Source organism: Lissotriton helveticus, chromosome 1_2 (genome assembly GCF_964261635.1).
Source record: "Lissotriton helveticus chromosome 1_2, aLisHel1.1, whole genome shotgun sequence".
Lineage (NCBI taxonomy): Eukaryota > Metazoa > Chordata > Amphibia > Caudata > Salamandridae > Lissotriton > Lissotriton helveticus.
In genome coordinates this window covers 341,259,854-341,277,797 of record NC_136058.1, presented here as the reverse complement: position 1 = coordinate 341,277,797, position 17,944 = coordinate 341,259,854, and the positions used below count along the sequence as shown (strand labels likewise).

The window sequence follows — 17,944 nt, the reverse complement described above, 5'->3', positions numbered from 1 at the left end:
CTCCCCGTCGGGGAATTGAACCCCGGTCTCCCGCGTGACAGGCGGGGATACTGACCACTATACTAACGAGGACTTATTGGCATCAGTTAAACAGTGCTCACCTCCTTGGGGTTAAGGCATACCCTCGATCAATTCACAGTATTGTAATAGGCAGATTTGCTGCTTTTGGTTAGGACAAGTAATCTTTTTTCCTAAATATTACAATACAGAAATTCCTAGCCAAAAACAATCAGTTTTATCAAGAAATTATTTCATTGAAATAAATATCTATCTATCGATCTGTCTATCTGGCTATCTTTCTAACTATCAATATATATATTTTTATATATATATATATATATATATATATATATATATATATATATATATATAATCAGCTCACTTTACCATTTGCAGCTTATAACTATTAGCCACCAGGGGTCACTACTAACCAAAAGCAGTCATTCTACTTGTAAATTGTGCCAATCGAGTGGAGCAGCAGCCTAGGATTCACCACTGCTTCATCTCATTTTCCAAGAGAATGCAGATGTAAAGTGTTTTTGATGGTACGCCTGTGCATATTGAAATGTTCAGAGCATATTCTGAATTTCAGTTAACACATCAGTAAGCATTTTGGCCATCAGTGAATTCAACCTTTTTTCTCAATCAGAATACGCAAGGATAATGACAGATATATTTTACAATGTTAGAAAGTACATCATTTTATTTAATTGTGTGAATAAAAGGAATCGCCCCCCCGTCAGGGAATTGAACCCCAGTCTCCCGCGTGACAGGTGGGGAAACTGACCACTATACTAACTAAGGCATACCCTCGATCAATTCACAGTATTGTAATAGGCAGATTTGCCGCTTTTGGTTAGGACAAGTAATCTTTTTTCCTAAATATTACAATACAGAAATTCCTAGCCAAAAACAATCAGTTTTATCAAGAAATTATTTCATTGAAATAAATATCTATCTATCGATCTGTCTATCTGGCTATCTTTCTAACTATCAATATATATATTTATATATATATATATATATATAAGGTACGTAGTGCTCCCACGTCGAAGTGTTCAGTAACAGCCGTTACTGTCGAGCAGGAAAATAGGAGCAGCGAGACCCAGAAATGGTGCAAATGTTATTTTATTAAATGTTAGCCCAGCACCAGTCCGCCATATATATATATATATAATCAGCTCACTTTACCATTTGCAGCTTATAACTATTAGCCACCAGGGGTCACTACTAACCAAAAGCAGTCATTCTACTTGTAAATTGTGCCAATCGAGTGGAACAGCAGCCTAGGATTCACCACTGCTTCATCTCATTTTCCAAGAGAATGCAGATGTAAAGTGTTTTTGATGGTACGCCTGTGCATATTGAAATATTCAGAGCATATTCTGAATTTCAGTTAACACATCAGTAAGCATTTTGTCCATCGTGAATTCAACCTTTTTTCTCAATCGGAATAGGCAAGGATAATGACAGATATATTTTACAATGTTAGAAAGTGCATCATTATATTTAATTGTGTGAATAAAAGGAATCGCCTCCCCGTCGGGGAATTGAACCCCGGTCTCCCGCGTGACAGGCGGGGATACTGACCACTATACTAACGAGGACTTATTGGCATCAGTTAAACAGTGCTCACCTCCTTGGGGTTAAGGCATACCCTCGATCAATTCACAGTATTGTAATAGGCAGATTTGCTGCTTTTGGTTAGGACAAGTAATCTTTTTTCCTAAATATTACAATACAGAAATTCCTAGCCAAAAACAATCAGTTTTATCAAGAAATTATTTCATTGAAATAAATATCTATCTATCGATCTGTCTATCTGGCTATCTTTCTAACTATCAATATATATATTTATATATATATATATATATATATATATATATATATATATATATATAATCAGCTCACTTTACCATTTGCAGCTTATAACTATTAGCCACCAGGGGTCACTACTAACCAAAAGCAGTCATTCTACTTGTAAATTGTGCCAATCGAGTGGAGCAGCAGCCTAGGATTCACCACTGCTTCATCTCATTTTCCAAGAGAATGCAGATGTAAAGTGTTTTTGATGGTACGCCTGTGCATATTGAAATGTTCAGAGCATATTCTGAATTTCAGTTAACACATCAGTAAGCATTTTGGCCATCAGTGAATTCAACCTTTTTTCTCAATCAGAATACGCAAGGATAATGACAGATATATTTTACAATGTTAGAAAGTACATCATTTTATTTAATTGTGTGAATAAAAGGAATCGCCTCCCCGTCGGGGAAATGAACCCCGGTCTCCCGCGTGACAGGTGGGGATACTGACCACTATACTAACGAGGACTTATTGGCATCAGTTAAACAGTGCTCACCTCCTTGGGGTTAAGGCATACCCTCGATCAATTCACAGTATTGTAATAGGCAGATTTGCTGCTTTTGGTTAGGACAAGTAATCTTTTTTCCTAAATATTACAATACAGAAATTCCTAGCCAAAAACAATCAGTTTTATCAAGAAATTATTTCATTGAAATAAATATCTATCTATCGATCTGTCTATCTGGCTATCTTTCTAACTATCAATATATATATTTATATATATATATATATATATATATATATAATCAGCTCACTTTACCATTTGCAGCTTATAACTATTAGCCACCAGGGGTCACTACTAACCAAAAGCAGTCATTCTACTTGTAAATTGTGCCAATCGAGTGGAGCAGCAGCCTAGGATTCACCACTGCTTCATCTCATTTTCCAAGAGAATGCAGATGTAAAGTGTTTTTGATGGTACGCCTGTGCATATTGAAATGTTCAGAGCATATTCTGAATTTCAGTTAACAAATCAGTAAGCATTTTGGCCCTCAGTGAATTCAACCTTTTTTCTCAATCAGAATACGCAAGGATAATGACAGATATATTTTACAATGTTAGAAAGTACATCATTTTATTTAATTGTGTGAATAAAAGGAATCGCCTCCCCGTCAGGGAATTGAACCCCGGTCTCCCGCGTGACAGGCGGGGATACTGACCACTATACTAACTAAGGCATACCCTCGATCAATTCACAGTATTGTAATAGGCAGATTTGCCGCTTTTGGTTAGGACAAGTAATCTTTTTTCCTAAATATTACAATACAGAAATTCCTAGCCAAAAACAATCAGTTTTATCAAGAAATTATTTCATTGAAATAAATATCTATCTATCGATCTGTCTATCTGGCTATCTTTCTAACTATCAATATATATATTTATATATATATATATATATATATATATATAATCAGCTCACTTTACCATTTGCAGCTTATAACTATTAGCCACCAGGGGTCACTACTAACCAAAAGCAGTCATTCTACTTGTAAATTGTGCCAATCGAGTGGAACAGCAGCCAAGAATTCACCACTGCTTCATCTCATTTTCCAAGAGAATGCAGATGTAAAGTGTTTTTGATGGTACGCCTGTGCATATTGAAATATTCAGAGCATATTCTGAATTTCAGTTAACACATCAGTAAGCATTTTGGCCATCAGTGAATTCAACCTTTTTTCTCAATCAGAATAGGCAAGGATAATGACAGATATATTTTACAATGTTAGAAAGTACATCATTTTATTTAATTGTGTGAATAAAATGAATCGCCTCCCCGTCGGGGAATTGAACCCCGGTCTCCCGCGTGACAGGTGGGGATACTGACCACTATACTAACGAGGACTTATTGGCATCAGTTAAACAGTGCTCACCTCCTTGGGGTTAAGGCATACCCTCGATCAATTCACAGTATTGTAATAGGCAGATTTGCTGCTTTTGGTTAGGACAAGTAATTTTTTTTCCTAAATATTACAATACAGAAATTCCTAGCCAAAAACAATCAGTTTTATCAAGAAATTATTTCATTGAAATAAATATCTATCTATCGATCTGTCTATCTGGCTATCTTTCTAACTATCAATATATATATTTATATATATATATATATATATATATATATATATATATATATATATATATATATATAGATATAATCAGCTCACTTTACCATTTGCAGCTTATAACTATTAGCCACCAGGGGTCACTACTAACCAAAAGCAGTCATTCTACTTGTAAATTGTGCCAATCGAGTGGAGCAGCAGCCTAGGATTCACCACTGCTTCATCTCATTTTCCAAGAGAATGCAGATGTAAAGTGTTTTTGATGGTACGCCTGTGCATATTGAAATATTCAGAGCATATTCTGAATTTCAGTTAACACATCAGTAAGCATTTTGTCCATCGGTGAATTCAACCTTTTTTCTCAATCGGAATAGGCAAGGATAATGAAAGATATATTTTACAATGTTAGAAAGTACATCATTTTATTTAATTGTGTGAATAAAAGGAATCGCCTCCCCGTCGGGGAATTGAACCCCGGTCTCCCGCGTGACAGACGGGGATACTGCCCACTATACTAACGAGGACTTATTGGCATCAGTTAAACAGTGCTCACCTCCTTGGGGTTAAGGCATACCCTCGATCAATTCACAGTATTGTAATAGGCAGATTTGCTGCTTTTGGTTAGGACAAGTAATCTTTTTTCCTAAATATTACAATACAGAAATTCCTAGCCAAAAACAATCAGTTTGATCAAGAAATTATTTCATTGAAATAAATATCTATCTATCGATCTGTCTATCTGGCTATCTTTCTAACTATCAATATATATATTTATATATATATATATATATATAAGGTAGGTAGTGCTCCCACGTCGAAGTGTTCAGTAACAGCCGTTACTGTCGAGCAGGAAAATAGGAGCAGCGAGACCCAGAAATGGTGCAAATGTTATTTTATTAAATGTTAGCCCAGCACCAGTCCGCCATATATATATATATATAATCAGCTCACTTTACCATTTGCAGCTTATAACTATTAGCCACCAGGGGTCACTACTAACCAAAAGCAGTCATTCTACTTGTAAATTGTGCCAATCGAGTGGAACAGCAGCCTAGGATTCACCACTGCTTCATCTCATTTTCCAAGAGAATGCAGATGTAAAGTGTTTTTGATGGTACGCCTGTGCATATTGAAATATTCAGAGCATATTCTGAATTTCAGTTAACACATCAGTAAGCATTTTGTCCATCGTGAATTCAACCTTTTTTCTCAATCGGAATAGGCAAGGATAATGACAGATATATTTTACAATGTTAGAAAGTGCATCATTATATTTAATTGTGTGAATAAAAGGAATCGCCTCCCCGTCGGGGAATTGAACCCCGGTCTCCCGCGTGACAGGCGGGGATACTGACCACTATACTAACGAGGACTTATTGGCATCAGTTAAACAGTGCTCACCTCCTTGGGGTTAAGGCATACCCTCGATCAATTCACAGTATTGTAATAGGCAGATTTGCTGCTTTTGGTTAGGACAAGTAATCTTTTTTCCTAAATATTACAATACAGAAATTCCTAGCCAAAAACAATCAGTTTTATCAAGAAATTATTTCATTGAAATAAATATCTATCTATCGATCTGTCTATCTGGCTATCTTTCTAACTATCAATATATATATTTATATATATATATATATATATATATATATATATATATATATATATATATATATATATAATCAGCTCACTTTACCATTTGCAGCTTATAACTATTAGCCACCAGGGGTCACTACTAACCAAAAGCAGTCATTCTACTTGTAAATTGTGCCAATCGAGTGGAGCAGCAGCCTAGGATTCACCACTGCTTCATCTCATTTTCCAAGAGAATGCAGATGTAAAGTGTTTTTGATGGTACGCCTGTGCATATTGAAATGTTCAGAGCATATTCTGAATTTCAGTTAACACATCAGTAAGCATTTTGGCCATCAGTGAATTCAACCTTTTTTCTCAATCAGAATACGCAAGGATAATGACAGATATATTTTACAATGTTAGAAAGTACATCATTTTATTTAATTGTGTGAATAAAAGGAATCGCCTCCCCGTCGGGGAAATGAACCCCGGTCTCCCGCGTGACAGGTGGGGATACTGACCACTATACTAACGAGGACTTATTGGCATCAGTTAAACAGTGCTCACCTCCTTGGGGTTAAGGCATACCCTCGATCAATTCACAGTATTGTAATAGGCAGATTTGCTGCTTTTGGTTAGGACAAGTAATCTTTTTTCCTAAATATTACAATACAGAAATTCCTAGCCAAAAACAATCAGTTTTATCAAGAAATTATTTCATTGAAATAAATATCTATCTATCGATCTGTCTATCTGGCTATCTTTCTAACTATCAATATATATATTTATATATATATATATATATATATATATATAATCAGCTCACTTTACCATTTGCAGCTTATAACTATTAGCCACCAGGGGTCACTACTAACCAAAAGCAGTCATTCTACTTGTAAATTGTGCCAATCGAGTGGAGCAGCAGCCTAGGATTCACCACTGCTTCATCTCATTTTCCAAGAGAATGCAGATGTAAAGTGTTTTTGATGGTACGCCTGTGCATATTGAAATGTTCAGAGCATATTCTGAATTTCAGTTAACAAATCAGTAAGCATTTTGGCCCTCAGTGAATTCAACCTTTTTTCTCAATCAGAATACGCAAGGATAATGACAGATATATTTTACAATGTTAGAAAGTACATCATTTTATTTAATTGTGTGAATAAAAGGAATCGCCTCCCCGTCAGGGAATTGAACCCCGGTCTCCCGCGTGACAGGCGGGGATACTGACCACTATACTAACTAAGGCATACCCTCGATCAATTCACAGTATTGTAATAGGCAGATTTGCCGCTTTTGGTTAGGACAAGTAATCTTTTTTCCTAAATATTACAATACAGAAATTCCTAGCCAAAAACAATCAGTTTTATCAAGAAATTATTTCATTGAAATAAATATCTATCTATCGATCTGTCTATCTGGCTATCTTTCTAACTATCAATATATATATTTATATATATATATATATATATATATATATATAATCAGCTCACTTTACCATTTGCAGCTTATAACTATTAGCCACCAGGGGTCACTACTAACCAAAAGCAGTCATTCTACTTGTAAATTGTGCCAATCGAGTGGAACAGCAGCCAAGAATTCACCACTGCTTCATCTCATTTTCCAAGAGAATGCAGATGTAAAGTGTTTTTGATGGTACGCCTGTGCATATTGAAATATTCAGAGCATATTCTGAATTTCAGTTAACACATCAGTAAGCATTTTGGCCATCAGTGAATTCAACCTTTTTTCTCAATCAGAATAGGCAAGGATAATGACAGATATATTTTACAATGTTAGAAAGTACATCATTTTATTTAATTGTGTGAATAAAATGAATCGCCTCCCCGTCGGGGAATTGAACCCCGGTCTCCCGCGTGACAGGTGGGGATACTGACCACTATACTAACGAGGACTTATTGGCATCAGTTAAACAGTGCTCACCTCCTTGGGTTTAAGGCATACCCTCGATCAATTCACAGTATTGTAATAGGCAGATTTGCTGCTTTTGGTTAGGACAAGTAATTTTTTTTCCTAAATATTACAATACAGAAATTCCTAGCCAAAAACAATCAGTTTTATCAAGAAATTATTTCATTGAAATAAATATCTATCTATCGATCTGTCTATCTGGCTATCTTTCTAACTATCAATATATATATTTATATATATATATATATATATATATATATATATATATATATATATATATATATATAGATATAATCAGCTCACTTTACCATTTGCAGCTTATAACTATTAGCCACCAGGGGTCACTACTAACCAAAAGCAGTCATTCTACTTGTAAATTGTGCCAATCGAGTGGAGCAGCAGCCTAGGATTCACCACTGCTTCATCTCATTTTCCAAGAGAATGCAGATGTAAAGTGTTTTTGATGGTACGCCTGTGCATATTGAAATATTCAGAGCATATTCTGAATTTCAGTTAACACATCAGTAAGCATTTTGTCCATCGGTGAATTCAACCTTTTTTCTCAATCGGAATAGGCAAGGATAATGAAAGATATATTTTACAATGTTAGAAAGTACATCATTTTATTTAATTGTGTGAATAAAAGGAATCGCCTCCCCGTCGGGGAATTGAACCCCGGTCTCCCGCGTGACAGACGGGGATACTGCCCACTATACTAACGAGGACTTATTGGCATCAGTTAAACAGTGCTCACCTCCTTGGGGTTAAGGCATACCCTCGATCAATTCACAGTATTGTAATAGGCAGATTTGCTGCTTTTGGTTAGGACAAGTAATCTTTTTTCCTAAATATTACAATACAGAAATTCCTAGCCAAAAACAATCAGTTTGATCAAGAAATTATTTCATTGAAATAAATATCTATCTATCGATCTGTCTATCTGGCTATCTTTCTAACTATCAATATATATATTTATATATATATATATATATATAAGGTACGTAGTGCTCCCACGTCGAAGTGTTCAGTAACAGCCGTTACTGTCGAGCAGGAAAATAGGAGCAGCGAGACCCAGAAATGGTGCAAATGTTATTTTATTAAATGTTAGCCCAGCACCAGTCCGCCATATATATATATATATAATCAGCTCACTTTACCATTTGCAGCTTATAACTATTAGCCACCAGGGGTCACTACTAACCAAAAGCAGTCATTCTACTTGTAAATTGTGCCAATCGAGTGGAACAGCAGCCTAGGATTCACCACTGCTTCATCTCATTTTCCAAGAGAATGCAGATGTAAAGTGTTTTTGATGGTACGCCTGTGCATATTGAAATATTCAGAGCATATTCTGAATTTCAGTTAACACATCAGTAAGCATTTTGTCCATCGTGAATTCAACCTTTTTTCTCAATCGGAATAGGCAAGGATAATGACAGATATATTTTACAATGTTAGAAAGTGCATCATTATATTTAATTGTGTGAATAAAAGGAATCGCCTCCCCGTCGGGGAATTGAACCACGGTCTCCCGCGTGACAGGCGGGGATACTGACCACTATACTAACGAGGACTTATTGGCATCAGTTAAACAGTGCTCACCTCCTTGGGGTTAAGGCATACCCTCGATCAATTCACAGTATTGTAATAGGCAGATTTGCTGCTTTTGGTTAGGACAAGTAATCTTTTTTCCTAAATATTACAATACAGAAATTCCTAGCCAAAAACAATCAGTTTTATCAAGAAATTATTTCATTGAAATAAATATCTATCTATCGATCTGTCTATCTGGCTATCTTTCTAACTATCAATATATATATTTATATATATATATATATATATATATATATATATATATATATATATATAATCAGCTCACTTTACCATTTGCAGCTTATAACTATTAGCCACCAGGGGTCACTACTAACCAAAAGCAGTCATTCTACTTGTAAATTGTGCCAATCGAGTGGAGCAGCAGCCTAGGATTCACCACTGCTTCATCTCATTTTCCAAGAGAATGCAGATGTAAAGTGTTTTTGATGGTACGCCTGTGCATATTGAAATGTTCAGAGCATATTCTGAATTTCAGTTAACACATCAGTAAGCATTTTGGCCATCAGTGAATTCAACCTTTTTTCTCAATCAGAATACGCAAGGATAATGACAGATATATTTTACAATGTTAGAAAGTACATCATTTTATTTAATTGTGTGAATAAAAGGAATCGCCCCCCCGTCAGGGAATTGAACCCCGGTCTCCCGCGTGACAGGCGGGGAAACTGACCACTATACTAACTAAGGCATACCCTCGATCAATTCACAGTATTGTAATAGGCAGATTTGCCGCTTTTGGTTAGGACAAGTAATCTTTTTTCCTAAATATTACAATACAGAAATTCCTAGCCAAAAACAATCAGTTTTATCAAGAAATTATTTCATTGAAATAAATATCTATCTATCGATCTGTCTATCTGGCTATCTTTCTAACTATCAATATATATATTTATATATATATGTATATATATATATATATATAATCAGCTCACTTTACCATTTGCAGCTTATAACTATTAGCCACCAGGGGTCACTACTAACCAAAAGCAGTCATTCTACTTGTAAATTGTGCCAATCGAGTGGAACAGCAGCTAAGGATTCACCACTGCTTCATCTCATTTTCCAAGAGAATGCAGATGTAAAGTGTTTTTGATGGTACGCCTGTGCATATTGAAATATTCAGAGCATATTCTGAATTTCAGTTAACACATCAGTAAGCATTTTGGCCATCAGTGAATTCAACCTTTTTTCTCAATCAGAATAGGCAAGGATAATGACAGATATATTTTACAATGTTAGAAAGTACATCATTTTATTTAATTGTGTGAATAAAAGGAATCGCCTCCCGGTCGGGGAAATGAACCCCGGTCTCCCGCGTGACAGGTGGGGATACTGACCACTATACTAACGAGGACTTATTGGCATCAGTTAAACAGTGCTCACCTCCTTGGGGTTAAGGCATACCCTCGATCAATTCACAGTATTGTAATAGGCAGATTTGCTGCTTTTGGTTAGGACAAGTAATCTTTTTTCCTAAATATTACAATACAGAAATTCCTAGCCAAAAACAATCAGTTTTATCAAGAAATTATTTCATTGAAATAAATATCTATCTATCGATCTGTCTATCTGGCTATCTTTCTAACTATCAATATATATATTTATATATATATATATATATATATATATATATATATATATATATATATATAATCAGCTCACTTTACCATTTGCAGCTTATAACTATTAGCCACCAGGGGTCACTACTAACCAAAAGCAGTCATTCTACTTGTAAATTGTGCCAATCGAGTGGAGCAGCAGCCTAGGATTCACCACTGCTTCATCTCATTTTCCAAGAGAATGCAGATGTAAAGTGTTTTTGATGGTACGCCTGTGCATATTGAAATATTCAGAGCATATTCTGAATTTCAGTTAACACATCAGTAAGCATTTTGTCCATCGGTGAATTCAACCTTTTTTCTCAATCGGAATAGGCAAGGATAATGAAAGATATATTTTACAATGTTAGAAAGTACATCATTTTATTTAATTGTGTGAATAAAAGGAATCGCCTCCCCGTCGGGGAATTGAACCCCGGTCTCCCGCGTGACAGACGGGGATACTGCCCACTATACTAACGAGGACTTATTGGCATCAGTTAAACAGTGCTCACCTCCTTGGGGTTAAGGCATACCCTCGATCAATTCACAGTATTGTAATAGGCAGATTTGCTGCTTTTGGTTAGGACAAGTAATCTTTTTTCCTAAATATTACAATACAGAAATTCCTAGCCAAAAACAATCAGTTTGATCAAGAAATTATTTCATTGAAATAAATATCTATCTATCGATCTGTCTATCTGGCTATCTTTCTAACTATCAATATATATATTTATATATATATATATATATATAAGGTAGGTAGTGCTCCCACGTCGAAGTGTTCAGTAACAGCCGTTACTGTCGAGCAGGAAAATAGGAGCAGCGAGACCCAGAAATGGTGCAAATGTTATTTTATTAAATGTTAGCCCAGCACCAGTCCGCCATATATATATATATATATAATCAGCTCACTTTACCATTTGCAGCTTATAACTATTAGCCACCAGGGGTCACTACTAACCAAAAGCAGTCATTCTACTTGTAAATTGTGCCAATCGAGTGGAACAGCAGCCTAGGATTCACCACTGCTTCATCTCATTTTCCAAGAGAATGCAGATGTAAAGTGTTTTTGATGGTACGCCTGTGCATATTGAAATATTCAGAGCATATTCTGAATTTCAGTTAACACATCAGTAAGCATTTTGTCCATCGTGAATTCAACCTTTTTTCTCAATCGGAATAGGCAAGGATAATGACAGATATATTTTACAATGTTAGAAAGTGCATCATTATATTTAATTGTGTGAATAAAAGGAATCGCCTCCCCGTCGGGGAATTGAACCCCGGTCTCCCGCGTGACAGGCGGGGATACTGACCACTATACTAACGAGGACTTATTGGCATCAGTTAAACAGTGCTCACCTCCTTGGGGTTAAGGCATACCCTCGATCAATTCACAGTATTGTAATAGGCAGATTTGCTGCTTTTGGTTAGGACAAGTAATCTTTTTTCCTAAATATTACAATACAGAAATTCCTAGCCAAAAACAATCAGTTTTATCAAGAAATTATTTCATTGAAATAAATATCTATCTATCGATCTGTCTATCTGGCTATCTTTCTAACTATCAATATATATATTTATATATATATATATATATATATATATATATATATATATATATATATATATATATATATATAATCAGCTCACTTTACCATTTGCAGCTTATAACTATTAGCCACCAGGGGTCACTACTAACCAAAAGCAGTCATTCTACTTGTAAATTGTGCCAATCGAGTGGAGCAGCAGCCTAGGATTCACCACTGCTTCATCTCATTTTCCAAGAGAATGCAGATGTAAAGTGTTTTTGATGGTACGCCTGTGCATATTGAAATGTTCAGAGCATATTCTGAATTTCAGTTAACACATCAGTAAGCATTTTGGCCATCAGTGAATTCAACCTTTTTTCTCAATCAGAATACGCAAGGATAATGACAGATATATTTTACAATGTTAGAAAGTACATCATTTTATTTAATTGTGTGAATAAAAGGAATCGCCTCCCCGTCGGGGAAATGAACCCCGGTCTCCCGCGTGACAGGTGGGGATACTGACCACTATACTAACGAGGACTTATTGGCATCAGTTAAACAGTGCTCACCTCCTTGGGGTTAAGGCATACCCTCGATCAATTCACAGTATTGTAATAGGCAGATTTGCTGCTTTTGGTTAGGACAAGTAATCTTTTTTCCTAAATATTACAATACAGAAATTCCTAGCCAAAAACAATCAGTTTTATCAAGAAATTATTTCATTGAAATAAATATCTATCTATCGATCTGTCTATCTGGCTATCTTTCTAACTATCAATATATATATTTATATATATATATATATATATATATATATAATCAGCTCACTTTACCATTTGCAGCTTATAACTATTAGCCACCAGGGGTCACTACTAACCAAAAGCAGTCATTCTACTTGTAAATTGTGCCAATCGAGTGGAGCAGCAGCCTAGGATTCACCACTGCTTCATCTCATTTTCCAAGAGAATGCAGATGTAAAGTGTTTTTGATGGTACGCCTGTGCATATTGAAATGTTCAGAGCATATTCTGAATTTCAGTTAACAAATCAGTAAGCATTTTGGCCCTCAGTGAATTCAACCTTTTTTCTCAATCAGAATACGCAAGGATAATGACAGATATATTTTACAATGTTAGAAAGTACATCATTTTATTTAATTGTGTGAATAAAAGGAATCGCCTCCCCGTCAGGGAATTGAACCCCGGTCTCCCGCGTGACAGGCGGGGATACTGACCACTATACTAACTAAGGCATACCCTCGATCAATTCACAGTATTGTAATAGGCAGATTTGCCGCTTTTGGTTAGGACAAGTAATCTTTTTTCCTAAATATTACAATACAGAAATTCCTAGCCAAAAACAATCAGTTTTATCAAGAAATTATTTCATTGAAATAAATATCTATCTATCGATCTGTCTATCTGGCTATCTTTCTAACTATCAATATATATATTTATATATATATATATATATATATATATATATAATCAGCTCACTTTACCATTTGCAGCTTATAACTATTAGCCACCAGGGTCACTACTAACCAAAAGCAGTCATTCTACTTGTAAATTGTGCCAATCGAGTGGAACAGCAGCCAAGAATTCACCACTGCTTCATCTCATTTTCCAAGAGAATGCAGATGTAAAGTGTTTTTGATGGTACGCCTGTGCATATTGAAATATTCAGAGCATATTCTGAATTTCAGTTAACACATCAGTAAGCATTTTGGCCATCAGTGAATTCAACCTTTTTTCTCAATCAGAATAGGCAAGGATAATGACAGATATATTTTACAATGTTAGAAAGTACATCATTTTATTTAATTGTGTGAATAAAATGAATCGCCTCCCCGTCGGGGAATTGAACCCCGGTCTCCCGCGTGACAGGTGGGGATACTGACCACTATACTAACGAGGACTTATTGGCATCAGTTAAACAGTGCTCACCTCCTTGGGTTTAAGGCATACCCTCGATCAATTCACAGTATTGTAATAGGCAGATTTGCTGCTTTTGGTTAGGACAAGTAATTTTTTTTCCTAAATATTACAATACAGAAATTCCTAGCCAAAAACAATCAGTTTTATCAAGAAATTATTTCATTGAAATAAATATCTATCTATCGATCTGTCTATCTGGCTATCTTTCTAACTATCAATATATATATTTATATATATATATATATATATATATATATATATATATATATATATATATATATATAGATATAATCAGCTCACTTTACCATTTGCAGCTTATAACTATTAGCCACCAGGGGTCACTACTAACCAAAAGCAGTCATTCTACTTGTAAATTGTGCCAATCGAGTGGAGCAGCAGCCTAGGATTCACCACTGCTTCATCTCATTTTCCAAGAGAATGCAGATGTAAAGTGTTTTTGATGGTACGCCTGTGCATATTGAAATATTCAGAGCATATTCTGAATTTCAGTTAACACATCAGTAAGCATTTTGTCCATCGGTGAATTCAACCTTTTTTCTCAATCGGAATAGGCAAGGATAATGAAAGATATATTTTACAATGTTAGAAAGTACATCATTTTATTTAATTGTGTGAATAAAAGGAATCGCCTCCCCGTCGGGGAATTGAACCCCGGTCTCCCGCGTGACAGACGGGGATACTGCCCACTATACTAACGAGGACTTATTGGCATCAGTTAAACAGTGCTCACCTCCTTGGGGTTAAGGCATACCCTCGATCAATTCACAGTATTGTAATAGGCAGATTTGCTGCTTTTGGTTAGGACAAGTAATCTTTTTTCCTAAATATTACAATACAGAAATTCCTAGCCAAAAACAATCAGTTTGATCAAGAAATTATTTCATTGAAATAAATATCTATCTATCGATCTGTCTATCTGGCTATCTTTCTAACTATCAATATATATATTTATATATATATATATATATATAAGGTACGTAGTGCTCCCACGTCGAAGTGTTCAGTAACAGCCGTTACTGTCGAGCAGGAAAATAGGAGCAGCGAGACCCAGAAATGGTGCAAATGTTATTTTATTAAATGTTAGCCCAGCACCAGTCCGCCATATATATATATATATAATCAGCTCACTTTACCATTTGCAGCTTATAACTATTAGCCACCAGGGGTCACTACTAACCAAAAGCAGTCATTCTACTTGTAAATTGTGCCAATCGAGTGGAACAGCAGCCTAGGATTCACCACTGCTTCATCTCATTTTCCAAGAGAATGCAGATGTAAAGTGTTTTTGATGGTACGCCTGTGCATATTGAAATATTCAGAGCATATTCTGAATTTCAGTTAACACATCAGTAAGCATTTTGTCCATCGTGAATTCAACCTTTTTTCTCAATCGGAATAGGCAAGGATAATGACAGATATATTTTACAATGTTAGAAAGTGCATCATTATATTTAATTGTGTGAATAAAAGGAATCGCCTCCCCGTCGGGGAATTGAACCACGGTCTCCCGCGTGACAGGCGGGGATACTGACCACTATACTAACGAGGACTTATTGGCATCAGTTAAACAGTGCTCACCTCCTTGGGGTTAAGGCATACCCTCGATCAATTCACAGTATTGTAATAGGCAGATTTGCTGCTTTTGGTTAGGACAAGTAATCTTTTTTCCTAAATATTACAATACAGAAATTCCTAGCCAAAAACAATCAGTTTTATCAAGAAATTATTTCATTGAAATAAATATCTATCTATCGATCTGTCTATCTGGCTATCTTTCTAACTATCAATATATATATTTATATATATATATATATATATATATATATATATATATATATATATATAATCAGCTCACTTTACCATTTGCAGCTTATAACTATTAGCCACCAGGGGTCACTACTAACCAAAAGCAGTCATTCTACTTGTAAATTGTGCCAATCGAGTGGAGCAGCAGCCTAGGATTCACCACTGCTTCATCTCATTTTCCAAGAGAATGCAGATGTAAAGTGTTTTTGATGGTACGCCTGTGCATATTGAAATGTTCAGAGCATATTCTGAATTTCAGTTAACACATCAGTAAGCATTTTGGCCATCAGTGAATTCAACCTTTTTTCTCAATCAGAATACGCAAGGATAATGACAGATATATTTTACAATGTTAGAAAGTACATCATTTTATTTAATTGTGTGAATAAAAGGAATCGCCCCCCCGTCAGGGAATTGAACCCCGGTCTCCCGCGTGACAGGCGGGGAAACTGACCACTATACTAACTAAGGCATACCCTCGATCAATTCACAGTATTGTAATAGGCAGATTTGCCGCTTTTGGTTAGGACAAGTAATCTTTTTTCCTAAATATTACAATACAGAAATTCCTAGCCAAAAACAATCAGTTTTATCAAGAAATTATTTCATTGAAATAAATATCTATCTATCGATCTGTCTATCTGGCTATCTTTCTAACTATCAATATATATATTTATATATATATGTATATATATATATATATATAATCAGCTCACTTTACCATTTGCAGCTTATAACTATTAGCCACCAGGGGTCACTACTAACCAAAAGCAGTCATTCTACTTGTAAATTGTGCCAATCGAGTGGAACAGCAGCTAAGGATTCACCACTGCTTCATCTCATTTTCCAAGAGAATGCAGATGTAAAGTGTTTTTGATGGTACGCCTGTGCATATTGAAATATTCAGAGCATATTCTGAATTTCAGTTAACACATCAGTAAGCATTTTGGCCATCAGTGAATTCAACCTTTTTTCTCAATCAGAATAGGCAAGGATAATGACAGATATATTTTACAATGTTAGAAAGTACATCATTTTATTTAATTGTGTGAATAAAAGGAATCGCCTCCCGGTCGGGGAAATGACCCCCGGTCTCCCGCGTGACAGGTGGGGATACTGACCACTATACTAACGAGGACTTATTGGCATCAGTTAAACAGTGCTCACCTCCTTGGGGTTAAGGCATACCCTCGACCAATTCACAGTATTGTAATAGGCAGATTTGCTGCTTTTGGTTAGGACAAGTAATCTTTTTTCCTAAATATTACAATACAGAAATTCCTAGCCAAAAACAATCAGTTATATCAAGAAATTATTTCATTGAAATAAATATCTATCTATCGATCTGTCTATCTGGCTATCTTTCTAACTATCAATATATATATTTATATATATATATATATATATATATATATATATATATATATATATATATATAATCAGCTCACTTTACCATTTGCAGCTTATAACTATTAGCCACCAGGGGTCACTACTAACCAAAAGCAGTCATTCTACTTGTAAATTGTGCCAATCGAGTGGAGCAGCAGCCTAGGATTCACCACTGCTTCATCTCATTTTCCAAGAGAATGCAGATGTAAAGTGTTTTTGATGGTACGCCTGTGCATATTGAAATGTTCAGAGCATATTCTGAATTTCAGTTAACAAATCAGTAAGCATTTTGGCCCTCAGTGAATTCAACCTTTTTTCTCAATCAGAATACGCAAGGATAATGACAGATATATTTTACAATGTTAGAAAGTACATCATTTTATTTAATTGTGTGAATAAAAGGAATCGCCTCCCCGTCAGGGAATTGAACCCCGGTCTCCCGCGTGACAGGTGGGGATACTGACCACTATACTAACGAGGACTTATTGGCATCAGTTAAACAGTGCTCACCTCCTTGGGGTTAAGGCATACCCTCGATCAATTCACAGTATTGTGATAGGCAGATTTGCTGCTTTTGGTTAGGACAAGTAATTTTTTTTCCTAAATATTACA

At 35.5% G+C, this 17,944-nt stretch overlaps 7 non-coding genes across 7 annotated transcripts; all 7 read right to left on the bottom strand.

The window, feature by feature from the left end:
* TRNAD-GUC (transfer RNA aspartic acid (anticodon GUC)) lies at window positions 1–72 on the bottom strand. Its single transcript has one exon. It is a non-coding gene; the product is annotated as a tRNA-Asp (tRNA).
* Window positions 73–1,535: 1,463 nt separating this feature from the next.
* TRNAD-GUC (transfer RNA aspartic acid (anticodon GUC)) lies at window positions 1,536–1,607 on the bottom strand. Its single transcript has one exon. It is a non-coding gene; the product is annotated as a tRNA-Asp (tRNA).
* A 2,029-nt stretch (window positions 1,608–3,636) lies between these two features.
* TRNAD-GUC (transfer RNA aspartic acid (anticodon GUC)) lies at window positions 3,637–3,708 on the bottom strand. Its single transcript has one exon. It is a non-coding gene; the product is annotated as a tRNA-Asp (tRNA).
* Window positions 3,709–5,226: 1,518 nt separating this feature from the next.
* On the bottom strand, window positions 5,227–5,298 carry TRNAD-GUC (transfer RNA aspartic acid (anticodon GUC)). The gene has a single exon. It is a non-coding gene; the product is annotated as a tRNA-Asp (tRNA).
* Window positions 5,299–7,341: 2,043 nt separating this feature from the next.
* TRNAD-GUC (transfer RNA aspartic acid (anticodon GUC)) lies at window positions 7,342–7,413 on the bottom strand. The gene has a single exon. It is a non-coding gene; the product is annotated as a tRNA-Asp (tRNA).
* A 4,493-nt stretch (window positions 7,414–11,906) lies between these two features.
* On the bottom strand, window positions 11,907–11,978 carry TRNAD-GUC (transfer RNA aspartic acid (anticodon GUC)). The gene has a single exon. It is a non-coding gene; the product is annotated as a tRNA-Asp (tRNA).
* A 2,046-nt stretch (window positions 11,979–14,024) lies between these two features.
* Window positions 14,025–14,096, bottom strand: TRNAD-GUC (transfer RNA aspartic acid (anticodon GUC)). Its single transcript has one exon. It is a non-coding gene; the product is annotated as a tRNA-Asp (tRNA).
* Window positions 14,097–17,944: the final 3,848 nt, after the last annotated feature.